The sequence below is a fragment of the Podarcis melisellensis genome, assembly GCF_964234715.1.
Source record: "Podarcis melisellensis genome assembly, chromosome: 2".
Taxonomy (NCBI): domain Eukaryota; kingdom Metazoa; phylum Chordata; class Lepidosauria; order Squamata; family Lacertidae; genus Podarcis; species Podarcis melisellensis.
Window position 1 is genome coordinate 83,951,987 of NC_138529.1, and position 21,817 is coordinate 83,973,803.

Below are 21,817 nucleotides of genomic sequence, written 5' to 3' on the forward strand. Positions count from 1 at the left end.
GCTAGGATGTGGAGGTTTACAGCATGAGGACTATGTCTCATGAGGAAAGTACTTCCAAGAGCATTTCCAGATAGAGGCTTCGTTTGCAAATGGGTCACAAAGATGTCACAAGTGGCAACTGATTTATTATTATTATTATTATTCCTTTAGAAAGTATAAATCCAGTTTAAATGGGGAGGGGAATGTGCGCTGGCATTTTAATGACAATGATGTTGTGTGGACACTGCAAAAATAAATAAAAAATGCATGCGTGAAGAGCACTGATCCCAGAATAAATGTCCGTCAGGAAGCACCCTAAATGTTACAAGCGGGTGGGAATCGCTTGCCACAGAGAGGCAGAATTCCAGTGCAGGTATAGTGCATTCACTAACTCTTAGCTTCTAGGTGCTTATGTGGTCTAGTAGTCTGCTTTCATAGTGGGTTAAAAGCTGGCCACAGTGAAATTTGTTTCACAAATGTAAAACAATATGTTTTTGTATACATGAAGTTTCTTTAGATGGCTTTACATGTTTGTTTTGCCACTGTTCTGGGGTTTTTGGGGTGTGTGTGTGTAATTTTATTTGCTATGTGTGGGACTCCCCTCCAAACATAGATACTGATGTATGAAGTGTGATGACACACACTTTTGACATCATTTTTCTAGCTACAGATCCAGTGAAAAGTTTCCTCTTATTTCCTGTTCTTGGTGCTGAAAAGCATGCACGGGGGGGGGGGGGGAGACCTACACTGGTTAACAAATGTGAATGTTCAAGAACCACCCGTAGACCTTTTGAAATTTCAAAACTTGAAAGATTAATTGCTCCTCCTGGGCCCTTCCTTCTTTACTCTCTGTTTCTAAATGGGAAGAAAATCCCATTTCGACAGAACTTGCTTCCCCGGAAATGTACTTTGGAACTCAGCCTAGCCCAGCTCAATAAAAAATCAATGGGAGATGGTCTGCACTGTAAGCAAGTGATATATAAAACGGGGAACCTTCAGGTGAATCCGATGTTGCAGTGTTGCTCTGATCAGAGGAAAAGGATCTACAGTAATGATGTAAAAAAAAAGAAAAGAAAAGTAAGGTTCTCTGTGTTGTGTTGGGGAAATTTTGATCAGGGGTGCTGCTATCAGAGCAGGACTTTGGGCAGGGGCGAAGCTAGGCTTTATTTCATCCGGTTCAAAGACCCAGTTTGGCAAAAACCCTCCATGCATTTGTGTGCACCCCTCTGGAGGCTTCACCCGGGGCAAAAAAACTGGCTACCCCCTGCCCCAGCTACAGCTCTGCTTTGGGGCAGAATGAGCAGCCCCCTCCCACAAATGCAGCAGGCCTGGATGTATTTGTTCCTACATCACCTCCCATATGACTATTCAGTCCAGAGTCTAAAAGGACCTCAGCTCACCACTGTTTTTCATGTACTGGTTGCACTGTTGCCACAACTTTCAGCCAGCCTTGCCCAAACTTGTGCCCTCCCAATATTTGTGGACCATAATTCCCATCATCTCCAGCCAGCCCTGTTGATTTAGGCTATTTGGGCTTGCCCCCCCCCCGCACCAGCTTCAATTCCTGGCGTCTCTAGCTAGGGCTAGGAATGTCCGCTCTGCCCAAACCCTGGAGAGCCCCTCCGGTTAGTGCAGATAGTACTGAGGTGGGCGGAGCAGTAAAAAGTAGCTTCCTATTTCCCACTGAACACAGCGTGATTTACTTCTGAAGAAACGTTCGGGGATTGTGCCCCATGCCTCACAGCTCTCCGTGGCAAGGGGATTTTCACCGGCGATGACACGATCGCGGTTCAGCCTGCAACGCATTTGCTGCGAACCTTTTAATTCAGCTCTACGTCCTAGCCAAAGCAGCTTTTGCATCCCTTTGCAAAACCGGACAACCATCCCCTCGTAAAGCAAAGCAAGACACGTTTTTCCACGTCTAGAGTGTTGCTGCCGACCCATCCTTGCTCCTGAGACGATTTCTCCCCGCCCCGCCTCCTGCGGCACCCTCGGTTCTTCCGACAAGCCATTGCGAGCATCACCGCTTTTAAGGCTCCTCGGGCGGCATTGCCCCTTTAAGAGCGCGCCAGCCTCCTTCGGCTTGCGGGCCTCCCCTCGCCTGCTCTTCATTCTCTTCTCTCCTCCTCCTCTCCTCTAGCGCGCCGGTCTGCACAGGTGTGGGCGCCCTCTAGAGGCCGAATCCGGGCGAGCCGAGCAGCGACTGCAGCCCCTTTTGAATGTGTCTCTCCGTCTGCCTCCCTGGGAAGTCAGATCGAGGCTGGAGTTCCATTGGAACCCTGCGCTGCATTCCTTTCCATTCATGCTGGGCAGCAGCGGCGGCGGCGGCGGCGGCAGAAAAGCAAGTGGAGCGCGGAGCCCGGAGTTGCAGCGCGGGGGTTGTTCGGTGTGGAATGTAATCATGGCAGGCGCCTCCGAAGCAAGCTCCGATTCAAGCTGTAAGTCGGGGTGTCTAACTTTCCTCTTTGAGGCTTTCCTTGGATACGTTTCTGGGGTGGGCATTTTTTTTGTATGTTTGTTTTGTTTGAAAAAAGCAAGCGATCGTTGCAGAGAGGAAGACGCGAAAGAGGTGGTTTGCATGGAGAGGACTGAGAGAGCGTAGCGAAACGCCTTTCTCCGCTTCCCTGGCTTAGCTCCGAGATAGTTGAGCCTCATTCAAGAGAGACACACTCACAAAACACACACACACACACACACACACACACACGGGGAGATGTTCAGCTTTTCTTAGCTCGGAGGGAGCCTTTTCTGTTTTACTGGGGGCGAGGTGGTGAGGGGCAGAGATTTGCGGTTCCAGACGCGGCGAGAGACCCGCTTTCCATTGAGTTGATTTATTCCTTTCTTTTGCATGCGGGAGGAGAGAGGAGTTTGCTGGATTCTTTTGCTGGGTGGGATCGGCGGCGCCGACGCCACGGCGCTGCTATTATTTGGGGTGGTGGTGTCTTTGGTATGTGCGCTGTGTGTGCCGGGGAGATCGTAAAGTAGGGAAAGCGCGTGAGACGAGCACACACACACACGCACGAGCGCGCGCACACACACACCAATGTGGCATGGGGGTGGGGTGAGAAAGGGGACCGGCTCATCGCTTGGCCAAAAAGGCTAGCCCGGAATGGTGTGGTCGGAAGGCTTTTTCCCGAGGGGATCTCGGCATCAGGAAGAGCGAGAGAGGCTGCGTGGGTCCTTCGGTGAAAAGGAAGCAGGGAAATGTGGCCGGCGAGGCAGGCTCGGAGCGGGAAGAGTTGACAATGAGACGCGGAGGAGCGCTGGCAATTAAAAAGTGTGCGTAGCGAACGCGGCACCTCGGCAGCCTTTGCGACGCGCGAGAGAAGGGCGTGTGTGCGCGCGTGGTGAGCGGCGGCCGTAGTGGCGGGTGGTGGAAACGGAATGGAAAGGACTGGAATGGATCCGCATGTGGTTGTAACAGCGACGCTAGCAAGAGATGCGCGGCGGGGAGGGAAAGCCGAGCGGGGGTGGAGGGCGGCGGCGGCGGCGGCGGCCGAGCACGAGGAGCAGCAGCAGCAGCGCTTCCTTGGAGAGCTTTGGAGGCACTAAAAATGTGCCGCCGCGCTGGTTCCGTGCATGCGGAGGTCTCTCTCTTTGCCTTTCTCCTCCCGCAAACACACCCCTCGGCACACTGGGCGAAGGGGGGAAAGTAGGCAAGGACGGAGCTTGCTTGGAGGCGGCGGGGGGAGAAAACTGCAGCAGAGCTGAGCGAGGACGGCAGCCTGCGTGTTTGGCTGCGCGGGTGCAGCGTGGCGCTCCGACTGCCGCTTGCCAGCTCTTTCCGCATTTACCTTGCGCTTGTGGGTTATTCTCCAGGAGCTCCTGCCTGCCTCCGCCTTGCTGGGAGGGAGGGAGGGGGACCGGCGCCTGGCGAGCGGCTCGGCAAGCCTGCTGTATTGCATCTTTTCCTTCCTTTTCTCCTTGGGGGTGTGCGGGGAGAGTGTGCGTGTGTGGGGAGAGAGAGAAGCTGGCTTTGGATAGACACTGTCTTTTCTGGCTTCGGAGGCTGGCGAGGGGAGGGCAGCAGCTTCGCAGTGCGAAAAGTGACTCAACTCTCCAGTCATCCTCGTCGGCGCAATGAACCCGGTGGAGATGGTCGTGTCATTTCCACCAGCCATTCCCCCTTGCTCCCTCTCTCGCTCTCCTGATTTGCAAAGGGGAAAAGTTTGATCGCAAAGATTTTTATTATTATTACTATTTTCCTTTTATTGGGATGTCGGGGACGGTGGACCGCTGAGATCGGGCAGTTAGAGGACCCCCCCGGCACAATCTTGCAACCCACAGCAAGTCTAAAGGGAGGGGGGATACCATTTTCTCCCCTAGCCTAGTTTTGGCGTCATTGCCCCAAGCCTGCTCGACCCTCTTCTCCCTAAATCCGTCCCTCCTGGCGCCCGGAGTTGAAGAACTTTGCCTGGGGAGCGAGTCGCCCCTTTGGCTTGGGAAGAAGCCCCGTGAGCTTAGCGAGAGATGCCCCAGCCAAGCCGGAAGAGTCCCCGCGGGGCTGCCTGGCTGCTGTGAGGCAGGATGTAGGTACCCACACCTTGGTTCTCCTTGCCGCGAGGCTTTCCTCCACCCAGCCTGCTAGAGTTCCTCCTTCCAAAAGGAAACCGCTTTCTCCTTGCTTGTCAACTTCCTTAATGGGCAAGCAGGAGCTAATCTGGCCAGCCAGCAGTCCAGTGACTCCAACCCCACACTGCCCTCATTGGTATTAAGGGTGGCGGCTGCTGATGGGTCTTGTTGTATAGCCTAGTTCGTTAAGCAGAATAGCCCCCCCCCCCTTTTCCTGCCCCCATCTGGTAATGAGAGAATCTGTGGACCAGGAGTGCTGTAAGAATTCAAGGAGCCTTTGCACAGCCCTTCGAAAAGCACGTAGCACCATATTATGGGTTATTCATTCATGAATTATTCTTGCTGATTATGGTGTAGTTTAGGAAAGGCTCCGAAGCTCTGCCACCCAACAGCAACCCTCCTTGCACCCAGATGATAAATATAGCTCTGTGGAGTGAATAAGAGAGGCTGTTGTGTGTTGTGTGTAGGTGTTATCCATAATGCATATGTATAAGCCTTTACATTAAACAAAAACTGGAGGTTGTAAACCACCCTGAACCCTTTCGGGAAGACAGGGTAAATGTCTAGGTAAAGAATAAATTTGTTCAAATAAAAATAAGCCCATTTATGCAGAGTGTAGCTCTTGCTTGCATATTTGCTTTTCAGAATTGCTTTCCTAGAACCACTGTTCTAGTTATTGGGTCCTCTGTACATGTGTGTGTGTGTGTTTGTGATACAGGTATAGAATCTGTGTCCAAAGCACACTCGCAAGGCTCCAGCATATTTGAGTGCAGGGCTTTGCAGACATTCAGATGTGGTCTGGGTCCAATCAATAAATGAATATTTGATCCTTTTTCCCCCCCTTTGATTTTTTTATGTGTGTGCATTCTTCCTTTCCATCCAGTGAAATTCTCTCTCATCACCTTAGCCGTGTGTTTATGCATATTGATTAAGCGTCTGGATTGACCAGCTCTGACTGGGGGATTGTGAAGCAAGGAGGGTATAGGCAGAATTTACATGAGATCAGTAGTTACAGAATGAACCTAGTTAGGAATCTAAATGAATGAACCTAAATTAGGAAGAGGTGTGGGATTTAGCCTTTCTAGTTAAAAACCCTTTCCCCACTCCCTCATGCCCACGTGTTTTGAAGGAAGTATTCTCAATATCGTACAAATTAACATTTACAATAATCCTTTTAGAAACACAGCAGGAAGAAAAGTTCAGATCGAAAGCTGCCTTTAGGAAGTAGTTTCCCCCCTCCCTTAAGATGAAATCTGTAAGCAAACAGACTTCTTAGAATACAGTTGGTTATTGCCCTTTCAGTGGAATAAAAATTATTCATCCATTTTTTGTTGTTGCAATGATGGGGAAGAGGGATCTGCAAAGGATGAGCACAGGGCTATTGACTGCATCAAAGGTTATTCATTTGAAAACATCATTTCCCTCTGTATAGCATCTAATTGCTTCCTGAACAATCTCAAAGTCTTTTGTATGTACTCAGTGGGTAAAATGAGTGACTCGATATCTCTCTCTTAAGATACTGGTTGTGACCAAATTGTGCAGAGTGAGGAAATCAAAGCAAATTAGCAGGCCATCCCCCTACAACTTGCAGCTAGAGGCAGAGATAATTTCTTAAGTGGGTTATAAAGAGAAGAGGCTTAAAAATAAAATCTTCTGCTTCAGACTGTTTGCATAGTTCAACTTGTTTTATATTAGTAAATTACAGTGCTGGTGGTGCTGAGACAATATCGAGTCTGTGTGGGTGGGAAGGAAGTTTAGATCCAAAATATGTGATCGTGTAACAGAGCAAGACGCTGTGGGGAATGCTAGATGGTAATCCGCTGTGTTGCACTCTGGATCTGTATTTTTGTTTTGGATCCTGCTGATTCCTCCCTTTAACCTGATCTGCCTGTTTGGATTAAGATCCCATTGTGCCTAACATGCATGTCTTCCTCTCTGGTAGATTTTGCAGAAACAATAGCCAGAGGGCGATTCTTGCTTTTCACAGTTGGATTACTGGGTGTTCTGTCCCATTTGTGTGATACCATAGCAAGCTTTTCAGGGACACTAAAACACCCCTCCTGCCAAATTAGAATGTGTATTAAACTATGTACTTACGTTCAGAATGTCCAGTTGTTGACAACATTCTCCATTGAGATCTGGACTGCTTGTTCCACTAGCAAGTGCCATCGTTTTCAGATATCTAGGGGAGGGGCTGTCACTCCCTCATAGAGCACTTGCATTATATGTAAAAAGTCCCACCTTCAGTTCCTGGCATTTCTAAGTAAAGGGATCTTAAGTAGCAGTGCTTGGAAGCCCCTTTGCCTGAGATGCTGGAGAGCCAGAACTAGAAGTATTTATTTTCTACATTTATAGCCCACCTTACTTCCATCATGGTACTCAAGGTGGCATATGTTGGATTCATAAAGGTTGTCTCTCCCATCTACTGACCAGATGCACACCTGCTCCAGCATCATAGATGGACCAAGGGTTTGATTTAGTATAAAGCAGCTTTATATGTTCATGTAAAATGTTATTAATTTATCTTAAATAGAACGTTCAAAAATAGTATATTGAATGTAAACTTTATTTTTCTGGATCTCCCCACACCATTTTAATTATTAAAAAACCAGTGTTCTCCCAAGAAACAGTCATTTCCCACATGATAATCACATCATCAGATCTATTTACCACGCTAAGCCAGTTGTTTCCATACAGTCACTCACTCAGTTTTTAGATTTCACTTTATAGGAATTGTGGTTTTTACCTTGATCCTAAACATGCAAGCAAATTTCAGGTGAGTTTGTTTCTAACAAGTTAAGTGAAGGAGTGCAGCCTTAATTATTAGGGAATGTAATTTGTTTTTTTCTCTCTCTCTTTCTCTCTTACACACACACACACACACACACACACCTTAAATGCTGCCCAGCCTGGTGTTTGTGTTTGTTTGTTTTTTTGTTTGTTTCCTGCATGGTTACCGATTTTTAAAAAATAACTGTAGCTCACTCCTCTCCTCCCCAAGGAGAGTTGGGGCCAGAATAGAAGGCAGCGCTAGAGGCCTTATGAGACCGGTGTGCATTTTGGGGAATTGGAGGCTATGAATGACTCCTGAACTGATGATGAATTCTGGCGTTAGTTTATGCCCTCTGCCACTTGTGTTGGTATGGGGGCTTGTCTCCTGCCTGAATGGAGGGTGTTCAATTGAGGAACCCCACTTTTTGTTTCTGAAGTAGGCAAATGCCCCCTGGAGTCAGTGTGAGTGCTTCTTGCAGGATGCAGTTATTGGCGTCACATCTGACTCAAATTTATTTTGAACCACATCACTATCCCTAACAGTCTCCTTTGTAATAAAACAAATGCACACAGAGGCCCAGAGGCACTAATTACCTATCCGAGATGCTTATACCAAGCCGACATCCATAGAAATTTAACTGCCCTGCAGTACATACACAGTTATCCTCACAGTACCCCTGAAAGATAGCACCATGCTATTATCTCTGTTTTATAAGTTGTGGAGTGAGATGCAAGAGTGTTGCTTTACCTTACTGGGATGTTGTGAGGACAAACACCCACACCCACAACTGTAGACATCTGTGTACATCTGTTAATGCTCCTTTGCATTCAAGCACATTCACATTTCCTCCAGTCTTCAACCTTGCCGTCATATAATGGTAAAATACTAGGGGGACTTAGCCAAAGTGATACAGAAATCAGTGTCAAGTAAAAACTAGACTGAGAAGTGTTGAGCCACCACAGTGGAACATATCCTGTGATTTGCGTTTTGTTGGGCTTCCTCTGATTATGAAATAGATGTAATGCGTTGCAACTGACCTCCTGATGAGTGGCCTTCTGGAAGCATACAACACCCAGAGTTCAGCATCTTCACTAGCTTACTGTTGTTTTCCAAGGGCAAACGAGGTGAATGGGATTGATGGGAATTGAAAACGCCTAGAGGGCACCAGGTTGGGAAAGACTGCTCGACCACACAGGGGAGTGATTCCACCCTTTTATACATCATGATTGTGTTTGCTGCAGGTACACTGGTGTTTCCTGAAGCAGTGAAATATGAATGACAGCTGCCCATCCTTTTGCACATGTATCAGAAGGTCACTTTAAGGCACAACCTTGTGCACTCATTTATATGGGTGTTAAGAAAATGTGTCTGTTCGTGCTTCCCATGTCTGGGAAAACAATATAGTCTCGGTAAACATGGTTGCTGCCAAACATGGAGATTCTCTAAGATATACTAAGACATAAGTTTCTCTGATGACCCTGGGTTTTCCACTTTCTGCTCCAGGATGTGCCACAATATGTGTGATTTCATGGAACTGTTTTTGCTACATCCATCACCCTACAGTAAACATCTAGTGCAGTGGTGAACCTTACTTGCCTATAGCCTGATTGTGGTACACCATATTCTGTGTGATGTGGGGCAGTGGTTAGTGGGAAATCTCCAGTCTGCTATGGGAAGCTTAATAGCCAGCTTTGGGTAAGTCACTTTCAGTCTACCTCACAGGTTTGTTGTGAGGTTTAAATGGGGGAAAGGCACAATACAAAAATTTAATGTCAAAGGTAAAGGGATTTGGTGGGAGGGAGGCAGAGTTGGATTGTTCTTTGTTCTTAAAAGCACCTAATACTGCAGGGGAAATGAATAAAAATCAAAGTTATATTGTTAGAATGGAAAACTGGGCTGAAACTAATGAACTGAAATTCATTAGAGATGAATGCAACGGCAAAATAAAATGCACAAGTATAGGACAGGATACTTGGCTTGGCAGTAGTACATGTGAAAAGGACCTTGGGATTCTAGTTGATTACAAGCTGAACTTGGGTCAGCAGTGTGACGTGTCTTCATAAAGCGCCAATCTCTTTAGACTGCATTAAAAGTACCAAGTCAAATAAATATTACTGTAGTTTCATTTTATTCTGCACTAGTCAGACCACATTTGCAGCACTCTGCCCTGTTCTAGGTGCCATCCTTCAATTAGGATATAGATAACTTTGATCAGAGCTAGAGGAGGGAAATGAAGATGGGTCTAAACAGCAGGAGCTATAGCCAGGGTTATGGGAAACCAAGTTCAATGAGCAGAGGTTGAAGGAACTGCCTACGTTTAGCCTTGAGAAGGCTGAGGGGGAAACAATAGCACCATTCAAATACCTGAAGGGCTGTCACATAGAAGATGGGCCCAGACTTGTCCTCTGCTTCCCTAGTGGGCAGAATGGGATCTTAAGTTATACAAAGGTAGGATTCAGCTGAACCTTAGGAGTAATTACCGTATTTTTCGCCCTATAGGACGCACTTTTTCCCCTCCAAAAATGAAGGGGAAATGTGTGTGCGTCCTATGGGGCGAATGCAGGCTTTCGCTGAAGCCTGGAGAGCGAGAGGCGTCAGTGCGCACCAACCCCTCTCGCTCTCCAGGCTTCAGGAAGCTATCCACAAGCCTCGTGTGCCCGGCGGGAGGTTCCGCCGGGCGCGCAAGGCTTGCGGGCAGCAGCCTGCAGAGCGAAGCACGGGGCGCGTTGCGTAGCACGCCCCGTGCTTCGGACAGATGTCGGCAAGCCTCGCGTGCCCGGCGGGAGGTCCTGCCAGGCGCGCGAGGCTTGGGACGGCAGCCTGAAGCATGGGGCGAGCTGCGGAGCCCGCCCCCTGCTTTGGGCAGATGTCCACAAGCCTCTCGCGGCCGGCAGGAGGTCCCGCCGGGCGCGCAAGGCTTGGGGCAGCAGCCTGTTCTGGGGGCTGGGGTCGGGGGAAGCTCAGGCTTCCCCCAGCCCCCGCGCCTGGGGGAAAAAATAATTCCCCCCCTTTATTCCCCCCCCAAAAAAACTAGGTTCGTCCTATGGGGCGGTGCGTCCTATGGGGCGAAAAATATGGTAGTTGAGTCTAAGAGTAGTTCCAACAATGGAACCAGTTACCTGATGATGAGCTCTGCCTCACTGGAGGTCTTCCAAGTAGAGGCTGGGCAACCATCTCTTGGGGATGCCCTGGCCCTGAATTGCCTGCATTGAGCAAATGGCTAGATTAGATTGCCTACAAAGATCCCTCCAACTCTTGCGATTCCTCAGTGAGATGACCCGTAATGGTGGTGAGGTTTCACTGAAATACAGGTTTGCCCCACAAGTACCAATTCTCCCCTGCAGTGTGTACCTATAGGGGAGTGTTCTTGTGGGTTCAGTTCTAATGGATGATACTGAGGTATCACAAGTCTAGCCACTGCCCCACATGTTTGGAATATGCGCCCTAGGATATGTCCCAGACCATCACTGTTACTAAATAGTAATAGCACGCAACTAGTGTTGTGTTAAGTGACCTTCTGTCATGGGAATTAGTAGCAGTGAGAAAGGCATATGTGAGGGTGCTATTTGCTTTTGGATTTAATGGTGTTGCACATGGATTTCTCATTGTTGCCTATCTCTGATACCCAAGGCGATTCTTCTGGCAGCTGGCAGACTGTGAGTGCATACGCCTCGCTTTTGTGTGTGTAAACGCACACAACTTGTTCGTCCAGATATATTTGGGTGTGTTATTTGATCAAAGGCCTTTTGTGGTAGGATGCTGAAGTGGTGGATAAAAGGAAGGTGTACTTAGCAAATTCAGTTCATCTCAAGCTGGGTAATGCCTTTTCATAAAGGATGTCTTTTGACCTGCTAAGAGGTGTGGGTCCAGTTTCACCCTGTGAAGAGCAGCCGCTCAGCACTTCTAGGGGCGGTCAATCCCTGTGTTTAGAAAAGAGCTAAAGAAACCACACTGCTCCTCAAATAAAAAGCTCAGTCATGTTTGTGCATTTCCTCCTGGAGCAGCCATTACTTTTGGATGATGTGTTTCTGTTCCAGCTTGACCTTTGCTGCTGTTGCTTTTATGTCATCCCCTGTTCCCAGACCCTTTAAACCCCAGGCAAATGCCTTTTAGATACCGGAGAAACATTAACTGACCATCAGGAGTTTTGTTTAAAGCAAGTAGCATATACGTTGGAGGTCTTCCTCATTTAGCAGGGGCAGGCACAGAAAGCACCTGCCCCAACCTCTCCTCTTTGTTCTCTGTGGAACAAAATGCTGAAATTCCCTTCCAGTTGCCTGAACAGTCACTGAACTTTAGATGTCAAACCTCAGCCTAAATTAAATGTAAAGGGTTTTCCTCCCTTCCACTTCTGCTGAGTGAAGATGCTAGATGATCTCATAATATTATGTAATTAAACTCCATAAGATTAGTTTTGTAAGTGATGACATTTTACAGCTGCCAAGATTATCTGAGTCTTTTGTTTAAAGTATTTTCTCTTTGTAAACTCTGCGAGAGGAGCATTAAGTGGAAGGGATAGGCTGGGAGTGTTTGCTGTCCTCATTTACTGTTGAGGAACTGGGGAGTGTGTGCAGGCCCATGTGTTTTGCTGGCATCAGTTTGTCTCGGGAGACAATGGAAGAGTGAACCTTTGGAGGTGAAGGCAAAACGTTGGAGAGTTACCACGCCTGCTGTGGCTGTAGAGACTGACACGGGAGAGAGATGTTTTGTTGCAGCTGGGGCAGGTGAAGGCATCCAGTTGTGCTGCTGCAGATGCATCATGGTGTTCCTTCTCTCTGTGCTCCTCTCAGTGGTCAGTCCTCCTCTGGACACTACTGTGGATACACAACCTGACTGATAGCCAACAGGCGCTGCGGTTGTCTTCAAGGGATTCCCACATGGTGGGGTTAATGCTGCTAGCCTTTATGCCATGTTTGCAGACATCTTTGTATCGCAGAGTTGGTCTGCCAATGGGCCTGGTGCCTGAAGCCAGCTCCCTGTAGATCCTGCCATCTTTTATTCTGTGGACATGACCAAGGCAGCGTGGACAAGAAGTGCAAACATGCTGGGAATGTAGTTGAGGAGAGCGTGTCTCTTTGTTTGAGATTCTGTCCTGCTATGTGATGCCCCAAACCTTCCTGACACAGCGCATGTGGAAGGTGTTGAGGTGCTGCTCCTGATGGGAGTGAGTTGCCCACATGGCCCTCGAAGCCATCTGCTGGAACTGTAGACTAAATTACTTGTTATATCTGTTTGAGGACCTCTTCCTACTGTTCTGATACATTAAAGGATTTTGGGGGGGGGGGGAGGAATACTCTGCAGAATCTGCAATCTTGTGTATTTTGCTTTTCTTCTGCCAAAGGGTTTACTGTAATACTTTACCCTGCCTCAATGTGGCAAAGTGCTCTGTGCTCCTCTATCTCTATAGCTACAGTATCTATCATCTATCTATCTATCTATCTATCTATCTATCTATCTATCTATCTATCTATCTATCATCTATCTATCTATCTATATCTTTTGCCTCCTGCCTTGGCAGTTGATCCTTTCTGTTTTCCGATCCTCCAGTGACTCCTGCTTGCTGCAGAAAAGAGCCCCCCCAAACCCCCAAATTCCTGCAGAACATTGAAAACTCCTTTGCTACTGAGCAGGAATTTGCTCTCTGACGCCTGCTATTTCAGGTGACCATGAAGGATCGGTACGCACATAAATGCTTCTTAAATAGCTGCACTGGAAAACCCATTCTCTGGTCTTCACAGCCTCTTGGGTGGCATTGTTAGTACCTTTGCCTGCCTGTATCACTGAGAGTAAAAACTTGTTGCTCTGATCCTGGATCAAAAACGCTGACTATTACTGCGTATGAAAGATGGACATTCTACAAGGTGGCCTGCCGGGTAAAATCAGATTGGCTTTTGTTTGGTTCTCCGTAAACCTCAGCTGAAGTGGGCTGTTATCCACCCTCCCTCAGAGGTCCTCTGGAAATGCTATCATTTCTTTCCAGGGAGACGACTCTTTATTTCTGCCGAAAGCATTGCCTTCCACTTGGTGGCTGTGTCAGGCCCCGGAATGTATTTTAGCGCCAGGCCTTGGTCGTGTCACAGGCACAATAATACTAGACGTGTCTCTGAGGGTGCGCAGAGTGCACTTCCCTCCCGCTGCCTGATTAGAACCCCCCTGCGTCTTTGACACAGTCTTGACTCTGCAGCTCCAGCTCTTCTCTTCAGCTCTTGCAGGAGCCCACTGTGCTAAGGCTGACAGCTTGCAGAGCAGCCTGTGGGCTCTCCCTCCCCCCCACTCCCCCCCCCCCCGCCCCGCTTTTCCTATCTCACACATCCAATCTGCTGGCCAAGTTGGCACTGAGACCGAGGAGAAGTAGTAATCCAATTTGGGCACTTTAACTGCACTTTGCTAACTGTGCCTCTGGCCAAAGCTTGGGAACTTTAATCTGCCTAATGACCTCGGCTTCAGGGACTGGGGGAACTGACTGACGGTCATTTGTTTTATTTATTTGCTTTTACTTTTCGATGGCTGTTGGGGGCAGGGTTGGAGGGAGGTGGATTTGACACAGGTGCTGAGGTTGCTAGGGCCCAGTTGCTGGTGTATGTGGCATCCTGCACAAGCCACAACTTTTCCTATAGCAGCAGAGAAATGTGGGCCTTTTTTTTGCAATTTAATTCTTTTTTTAGCATCGTTCTGTCTTGTTCTCCTCCTCACCTCGTATTTTTTTATTTTATTTTAAAAAATCTTGTAGAGACGGCATCACCAGGCAAGTCAGTTTTGCAATATATTATTATTTTTCAGGAATGCTCAGCCAAGAAAAATAAAGTGCCTCTCTCTTCCTTTGGTTGCCTACTGTTTAATGTACAAAATACAGGGGTGGTAATTGCATTAAAATGTATATAATTATACCATAGGAAAAAAAGAAGTCTTGTTAATTGCACGGGTGTTTTGAACTGATAAGTGTTGAGTGATTCATGTTTTCTTAGGAGATCACTAAAGCAGAGCTGTCCTCCACAATGGGAGAGGCTTGTTTTCATACGATTCAGAGACAGTGAACTAAACATAGAATCTGAGCTGACTTCACTATCGCCTAGGCCCACTGTGCCTTACTGGGCTCTTTGGAAACGGATCCTGCAAGATGCTGAGTGCCCAATCAGAAGTAAGTCCCACTGAGTTCAAAGGGGCTTACTCCCAAGTAACGGTCAACATGATTTTGTTGTAAAGCATTCATACTCTCCTTTTTTAAACAAGAAAATAGGTTTGTGAAGCTAAATCCTAACAGCTAAAAACTACGTAATTGCACATAACACTAAACTACGGTTTAGCACTATGTGGGTGAACCTCAGCAAGCCTGGGGAAAGGGTGGGATTCAACTAATGAGTCCTGTCAGTAGAAGCCCTGTATAAAGACTTATGCTTGTGCAATGGGGCTCCCCCCGCAATACCCCATGAAATTGGCTCTGGGGGTTTGTTAGGCAGACACTTGGAACAGCATGTGTGTGGGGGGGAGAGGGGGCTCATTCCATCTGGCAAACCAAAATGATTGCCTTGAGGGAGTGATCGCCTTAGCAGGAAGTTGAATCCTTCCCAAAGCGATAGGAGGAGTGCCGAGGTCACTTTCATTTTCTAAGAATGTTGGCTTAGTGTTACATGTGTGAACCAGAAATGCTGATTTAAAACAAATGATGGTTGGTTGCTAAGCAAGCCAACTTCAAACCACGGGTTTGGCCTTACATACTAGGACCCACCCTCTGTTTTTCCAGGCACTTTTCTCCTTAACTCCCTTAACTTCCAACACCACCGCTGAACTGGGAAATACCTGCAGCAAGGCAGTGCAATGAGATGAGAGGGGAGGGAAAAGTTTATCTTATTACGCGACCTTGCTGCATTACACTACCTTGCAGGCAGACGCATGAACAAAGAAATGTGACTGCATCTGTCATATCTGGCTGGTCCCACAACAGATACTTACATTTCCAAGGGAGCAGCCCCCTTGACAATAAAGGGATGGCTCTAGGATTGTCAGGGGATTAAAATGTGTTACTTGATTAACTATGGTTTTAAGTCAATTGCATGTAGAAACATTTGCATATTGCAGAATCTTGGTGAAGGTGCCTTTGGGAGGACCGTGAAGTAAACCGTTAGCTCGTTTAAAATGAATAAATGGATGCCACCTCTAATTTTTTGTAGAATAAGTCGGGGGAGAGGGAATGTAACAGACATAAAAACGGCTTTTAAAGAAGTTCAAGTTCCATCAGTAGTGTTTAAGATCAAGATTTAAAGGAGCATTGAAGTTTATTTCTGTTGAACATTGACAGCTTCAATTATCCCTGGCTTTTGTGGTTGGAGGGAATGGTGCATTGTGATTCTGCCAGCTTAGGATACGAGGAAAGAAACAACCCTTGAGCTACTTACCTGCAGTCATATTTCTATTAGGACGGGGAAGAAGATGCATGTTTGTATTGTTCAGAAGGTCTTTTAAAAGACCTGAGTCCCAAGATCTTTACTTGTTGTCTGTAAAGCAAAGCTCCACTGATTAACTGAAGGAAGGAGAGATAAATGTTAATCTGTCTATGCAGTGCTTTTTTCTAAAATAAATGTTTAGGGGGTACTCTCATTTTCCTACTCATATTGAAATAGTGCCCTTCAATGAGGCCAAACTTAGATTCACAAAATGTTTAGGGGTATGCGTCCCCCTGTGCCCCCCCCGGAAAAAGCACTGTGTCTATGAAGCTTTACTCAAGGGGGTGAACAAACTGCCCCTAGGACTGAATGTAATGATCAATGGGTTGGGGACTGCATGCAAGGGGGGGGGACAACTGGACAGTGGTGTGGTGGGTTGGGCTCCCCCCACCTCCCCCCAAGCCCCTAGTGTCCTCCCCAAGAAACACATGATCAGGTACAATCATACCTTGGTTTTCAAATAGCTTAGTTCTTGAACGTTTTGGCTCCTGAACGCTGCAAACCCAGACGTGACTGTTCTGATTTGCGAACTATTTTTGGAAGCCGAACATCCAACGCGGCTTACACGGTTTCCGATTGGCTGCAGGAACTTTGTCTAGGAATAGCTCTCCCTGTGAAATCCTCTTGAGTTACTATGGTACATTTTTCACTCCTCTGCAAGTCATTCCCCCTACCTTAGTCATTTTCATTCCTAGAAGTGCAGGCATATAAACAAGACTTTTTGCTTTGAGCGCTTTAGGCTCTGATCCTCAAAGCACTGCTGGGAGCTCCGTTGACTTGACCTGTTCTTCGGTGACATTGTTGTTTCCATCCCTGATGTTTCAAAAATGGGGTTGCCACCTCCGATGGGAGAACAAGCAAGACGTTCTCTCAGAAAACCAAAAACCTGTTTTTCAGGCCAGTGCCTCCAGCAAAACTGAGGGGAGAAAAGAGGCAGTGAAACATATCAGGGATTGGTGGAACTTTTTCCAAAATAGGAAGTGTTAAATTTTGTGTGCATGTTAGTATTTTAAACTTCTCTTGCGCAAGCCGCAGAGCTGTCTGCTTTTGGCAATGAGGCCCTTGGCTGGGCCCAGACTGATATAATGTGGGACAATCCCGGCCCCAGGATGCTTTCCCCACACTTTATTGATTGAAGGACGTGATAACTTGTGGCTTCCTTTCGGTTTGTGGAAATATGTGAGCATTCAAAAATACATGGTTCGTAATTGTACAGTGTATATATTTTTAATTGCATACCAGCTCCCACTTGTCACTGGTAAAGGCGGCTTTGAAAAACACGACAAAGTTTAAGACAGTCAAGAGGCTGTTGGGAAAACTGAGGAAACAAATAAGTGTTGTGGCTTGCAGAAAATTGGTGCCAGAGTCTCATGAAGCAGACGTCCCATAAGCTCACTATCCACAGTGCCTCCTTGTTCAGGGGATCATAGTGTGCTGTGACTGGGCCACAGTGGAATCCAGTGACTGGGTCACAGCCACTTTTGTTAATGAGAACAGATCAATGGTTTGTAGGGCAAACGTTTAGCTGCATGACCACCACCAGTATTGCTGTGGTGTTTTCTGTGGCTGACGTAATGTGTGGATGACACGTACGTGTGGCTCCTCCTATGATTGTGCAGGTGTATTTAAAGATGCCCGTTTACACACGTACGTTGTCCCATCTTCATATGCTTGCTGTGGAAAACAGTGTGCATTGTTTTTATTAACACACCCTTCACCCTAAGGGGCAGGTCACAGCAATTAAAACACAACGTTAAAAACAGTTAAAAACAACTTGCAACACAAAAATAAGGTGGGTCCTAAAAACACTCAACTCAAGTGTCAAAAGCTGGGATAAAGAGGTGTGTCTTCAGTATTTGCCAAAAGCTGCGTAATCAAGATGTTGCAAATATGCTTGGAGCTACATTAAGAAGCTTCCCCACTTTAAATGCAATCCATGTTTTGTGTTTGAGAAGCCAAGTCCCGTCATTTAGGCTGCCTTGATATTATGTGACTACGTGTGGCCTGTAGCAGTTATGAACATTTCAATAAATATGTTATGTGGTGATGCAACGTGAAATGGGCTGAATTTACACCTTAATGATCTTTGCTTGATTCAGCTACTGTGCTTATTTTAAGTCACATTAAAAGTAGCTTCTAGGGCTAAGAGAATGCATTGGCCATCTCTTCTTTAGCTCTGCCTTCCAGGAGTGGGATTCAGCTTCCCTAATTCTTATTGCCAGAGATTGCAGTGGCCGTTGTTGAATTGATGCCACTTGCTTTGGTCTCCCTTGTGATAAGGATAATATAATCCAAAAGCCTGGGGAGCAATCAGACCGCCTTTTAAAAAACTTTTGATTGCGGCATGGAAATTAAAATTGCCCATTAGCAAGGGAAGGTTATCGCTCTTTCCACCAGTTCTCTGGTTCCCCCCAGAGTGGTAGGGGGTTAATTTTGTGTGTGGAGGAGACCAGGAAGTGAAGGCTGTGTAGAAATTCTAAGGGAGTTAATGGCAGTTTGCACAAAAGCAGGCAGGGGTGTGTGTGTGTGTGGGTGTGTGTAGAGCAGGTATGGGGAACCTGTTGCCCTCTGGATGCTGTTGCACTACAACTCCCATTAGCCTCAGCCAGCATGGCCCATGATTAGGGATGATGGGAATTGTAGTTCACCAATATCTGAAGGGCTACTGGTTGCCCATCCCTGGTGCAGAGGATCTAGTTTCAAGTGGGGACTTGGGGGGACATTTGAGAGTTGCATCATAATTCATGAAATTCATTGCTGCAAGTTGTATAGGGGGTGGCACTGACTTGAAATGGTTTTTTTAATATGATGGTTCCACGCTACCTCCAGGGCCAGAGGCAGCATGTCAGTGAATACTAGTTGCAGGGGAGCAAGAAAAGCAGGAGAGGGCTGTCACTTTTGAGCCCTGATGGCGAGCTTCCTTCCCAGGGACAATTTTTTGGGCATAGCTAGAAACAAGATGATGGATTTAATGGACCTTTGGCCTGATCTGGCAGAACTCTTCTTACATTCTGATCATAGAGATAGCAGTATCTTTTAGTCGGAACCCATTTGTGAACCATAAATGTTCACCCTGTTTTAAAGCACCTTGAGTTTCATGAGATCTTGGGAGGGCTGTTTGTGGTCTTCCTATAAGAACACAGATGTATTGGGTCCATTTCTCCCATGGCCTTTGCATTCCTATGGAAGCCAGTCTGTATACATGGCATTTGCTGGGCTTCACTTGGATTCCTGTGTGCATGTCTGCTTTTATTGGCTACTCTTGGCCCTTTGGTGTCTGAGTGAAAAAGAGGCCTGTGTCACACTCTTGAAAAATAGTTTCCCTTCCCTTTGTTTTGTTTCTGTTGGAAGACTTTCAGACATTTTTTCCCTCCCTCCCTCCCCCCTCCTTTTCTGCGGTTCAGCGAGACTCTGGTTATCTCACTGCTTCCAGCTTTCCCAGGCTAGCTCCTCCTTAGGCAATTAAAAACTTTTGCTACATTGTGGGGCTTGGAACTTTGAAGTGAAAAGTGGATCCAAGCTCTCTTGAAATTTGGCCCTTCCTTCACTGCAGGCAGAAGCGTCTCGCACGTTGGCAAATCTGGAACAGGCTTCCAGCCAGAACAGAACAGGGTGGAAAGCTAGGGAGAGGAACCAGGCAGAGCAAAGTGCTTTATGCAGGGGCCAGGTAATAATTGAGGACAAGAGGAAAACTTATCTCAGACTGAGACAGAGTTATTTTACTGGAACTTAAAATATGCCTTTCTGCGAAATGCAGCAGCAGTTTGTTCTCTGAAATGTTTAGAACAGAGCTAAAAAGAACCGAACTGGTTGTCTTGTGATGCAGCTGTACTGCCAGGTTTGAGGGGACCCTGGAGAAGATGCCCTCCTGGTAACCTTCCCCCGCCCCCATACTATCATGGTTGTTTCCCTACCCTTCCACGGCACTGTCATGGCTACTCTGCATTTGCCTCCAACTTTCTCATATTCTACGGAAGGGCAGCTCCAAGGCAACCCTGCCTCCCATATCCATCCACCTCAACTCACCCTCATGGTCCTTACCTGGAGACCAGGCTGATGTGGTGAGTAGCCCATCTTGCTTGGAGGAACTGTAGCAGTCGCTCACTGCTGGAGATGAGGGGGAAAGAAGGGAGAGATGCCTCCATCTCAGTGTAACCTGGGCATGGCCTTGCTTGCCGTTGGGCTACAGGTGGACTGAGAAGTATACAACCAAAATGGATCCCCCTCCATTTGAACCATTTCTCATGAGTTAGAGTGGCAGCGACCTCAGCCAGTTGGGCACCATCTTTTGGGGAATGGGGTCAATGAAGGCGATGTTGCTGTTCCAAAGTCTTTAAAAAAGATAAAGATAAAAACGATTAATGGCTGTGCCTCTTCACTTATTACTACTATTATTATTATGATCATTATTATTACTATCACCTTCATCATCAATTGCTACACACCTGGTATACAGCAATTTTGGTATGCTTCGAATCGGTAAGTGCACTTAACTAGAAGCAAACTTCATTGGGATCAATGTAATGTGGCATGTAAAAACAAAACCTGGATATTACAGCTGTTTCTATGCAGATTTTTGAAAATGCATGGCAGGTTCAAGCCTATACGTCTCTTGACTTTCTTAAACATCCCATTCTTTTTCTGACCTTTCCAAACCAAGGCTGACAGTGGAGAAGAACTGCTAATGAGAGCAGTTCAGAATGGCTTGGGCCTTTGGGATATTGACTCCTCTAGCGGGGTTGTTATGGTAGGGACTGGTGAATGCTGCGGAGGCAAGCTGGGAAATGGGAGCAGAACCAGCTGGGCTGTAGCTGATCCCCTTCCTGTGCCCAGCTGTCTGGTGGTTATCTATAAAGGAGGGCAAGCAACTGATATTTGGAAGGGGAACACAGTTGCAATAAATACACTTTTTTCACTTGGGAATTGCCTGTATTTCATTTATTACTGTATTTATAGCCAGCATTTCCTCCATGATGGAGCTGAAGATGGTGGTGTTGATAGGGTTCTTAGGTTGTCTCCCATCGATGCTGTGACCAGATCTAAACCTGCTTAACTTCAGCAAGATGGTTGCATCATGTGCCTTCAGGCCATGCCCCTATTGACTGTAGTTGACGTCTTCCTGCTTATATATGTAGTGCTGCTGGTAGCTCTTTTTTTTTGCCCAGCTCAGTGATGTCAAGTCCCTTGTTTTAGAATTTTTCCACATCTGCTAATTGCTAAATGGTATATTTGATGGCTGAAATGGTTTTTGAGTGCTTAGAAACCCCCAATCCCTCCCCCCCACTGATAGAACCCATGGTAACAATAAACCTGGATTTTGTTAGGAAAAAGCAACTGCAATATAAACAGCGTCTCTGAAATGCTAGCCAGAAACGTATACAGGCTTATAAAATACCAACACTCCATGGAGATGATTAATAAATATCCCTCAGGATGGTTGAGTTTTTGTTTTTTGTTTTGGTTGGGTAACTGCAGTGATTTTACTGAGATGGGAGTGATGGAAGGTCTAAAATATGTCCGTTTGTTGATCTGGGGTGGTGCAAGGCACTCAAAATCCTCACAGGGCCAAAAGAAATAACAGGCTAAGTTGCTTGAGCACAAAGAATGAGCCAGAGCATTCCTAAGACTGCCTCTCCCCCTCTCCCCCTCCCTCTCCCCCTCCCCCTCCGCACTTTTTCCTTGTTCGCATCAAGAGCGACAGCCTGCAGGCGCTAGAAGAGGTTAATATCACAACTAGTTGAAATTCCATTGCCTGTGAGCTTGAATGGAATGGCAGAGTCCTGTTCAGATTCCCAGCCTCCGCCATGCTGTGGGGATCTGACTTCTCCAGGGACAGCTTTGTGTTGTGGTGCTTCCTGAGATTTTCTTGTTCCTTCACGATCTGATTCCAGACCCTGGAACTGTGCCAGATTATGCATCAGCCAAGCATGCCTCTGAAAAAAGAAAGAATGAAAGTGTGCAGGCACACTTTGCCTCCCAGATCCCAAACCTTCAGTTCAAAAAGTAGATATTGTTCTCCTGAAGGCCATTCTTCCTCTGAAGCAGGTGGCTT

At 46.8% G+C, this 21,817-nt stretch overlaps 1 protein-coding gene across 4 annotated transcripts in view; it reads left to right on the forward strand.

The window, feature by feature from the left end:
• The first annotated feature begins 2,129 nt into the window (after positions 1 to 2,129).
• PLXNA1 (plexin A1) overlaps positions 2,130 to 21,817 on the forward strand; it is a 311,748-nt gene continuing 292,060 nt past the window's right edge. Inside the window, exon 1 of one of the 4 annotated variants that reach the window (XM_081900456.1) lies at positions 2,130 to 2,417. The gene's annotated coding sequence lies outside the window, so the exon portion shown is untranslated. Of the gene's footprint in view, positions 2,418 to 3,029; positions 3,259 to 21,817 lie in introns of those variants that run through there. The other 3 variants (XM_081900454.1, XM_081900457.1, XM_081900455.1) reach the window with 3 other exon arrangements.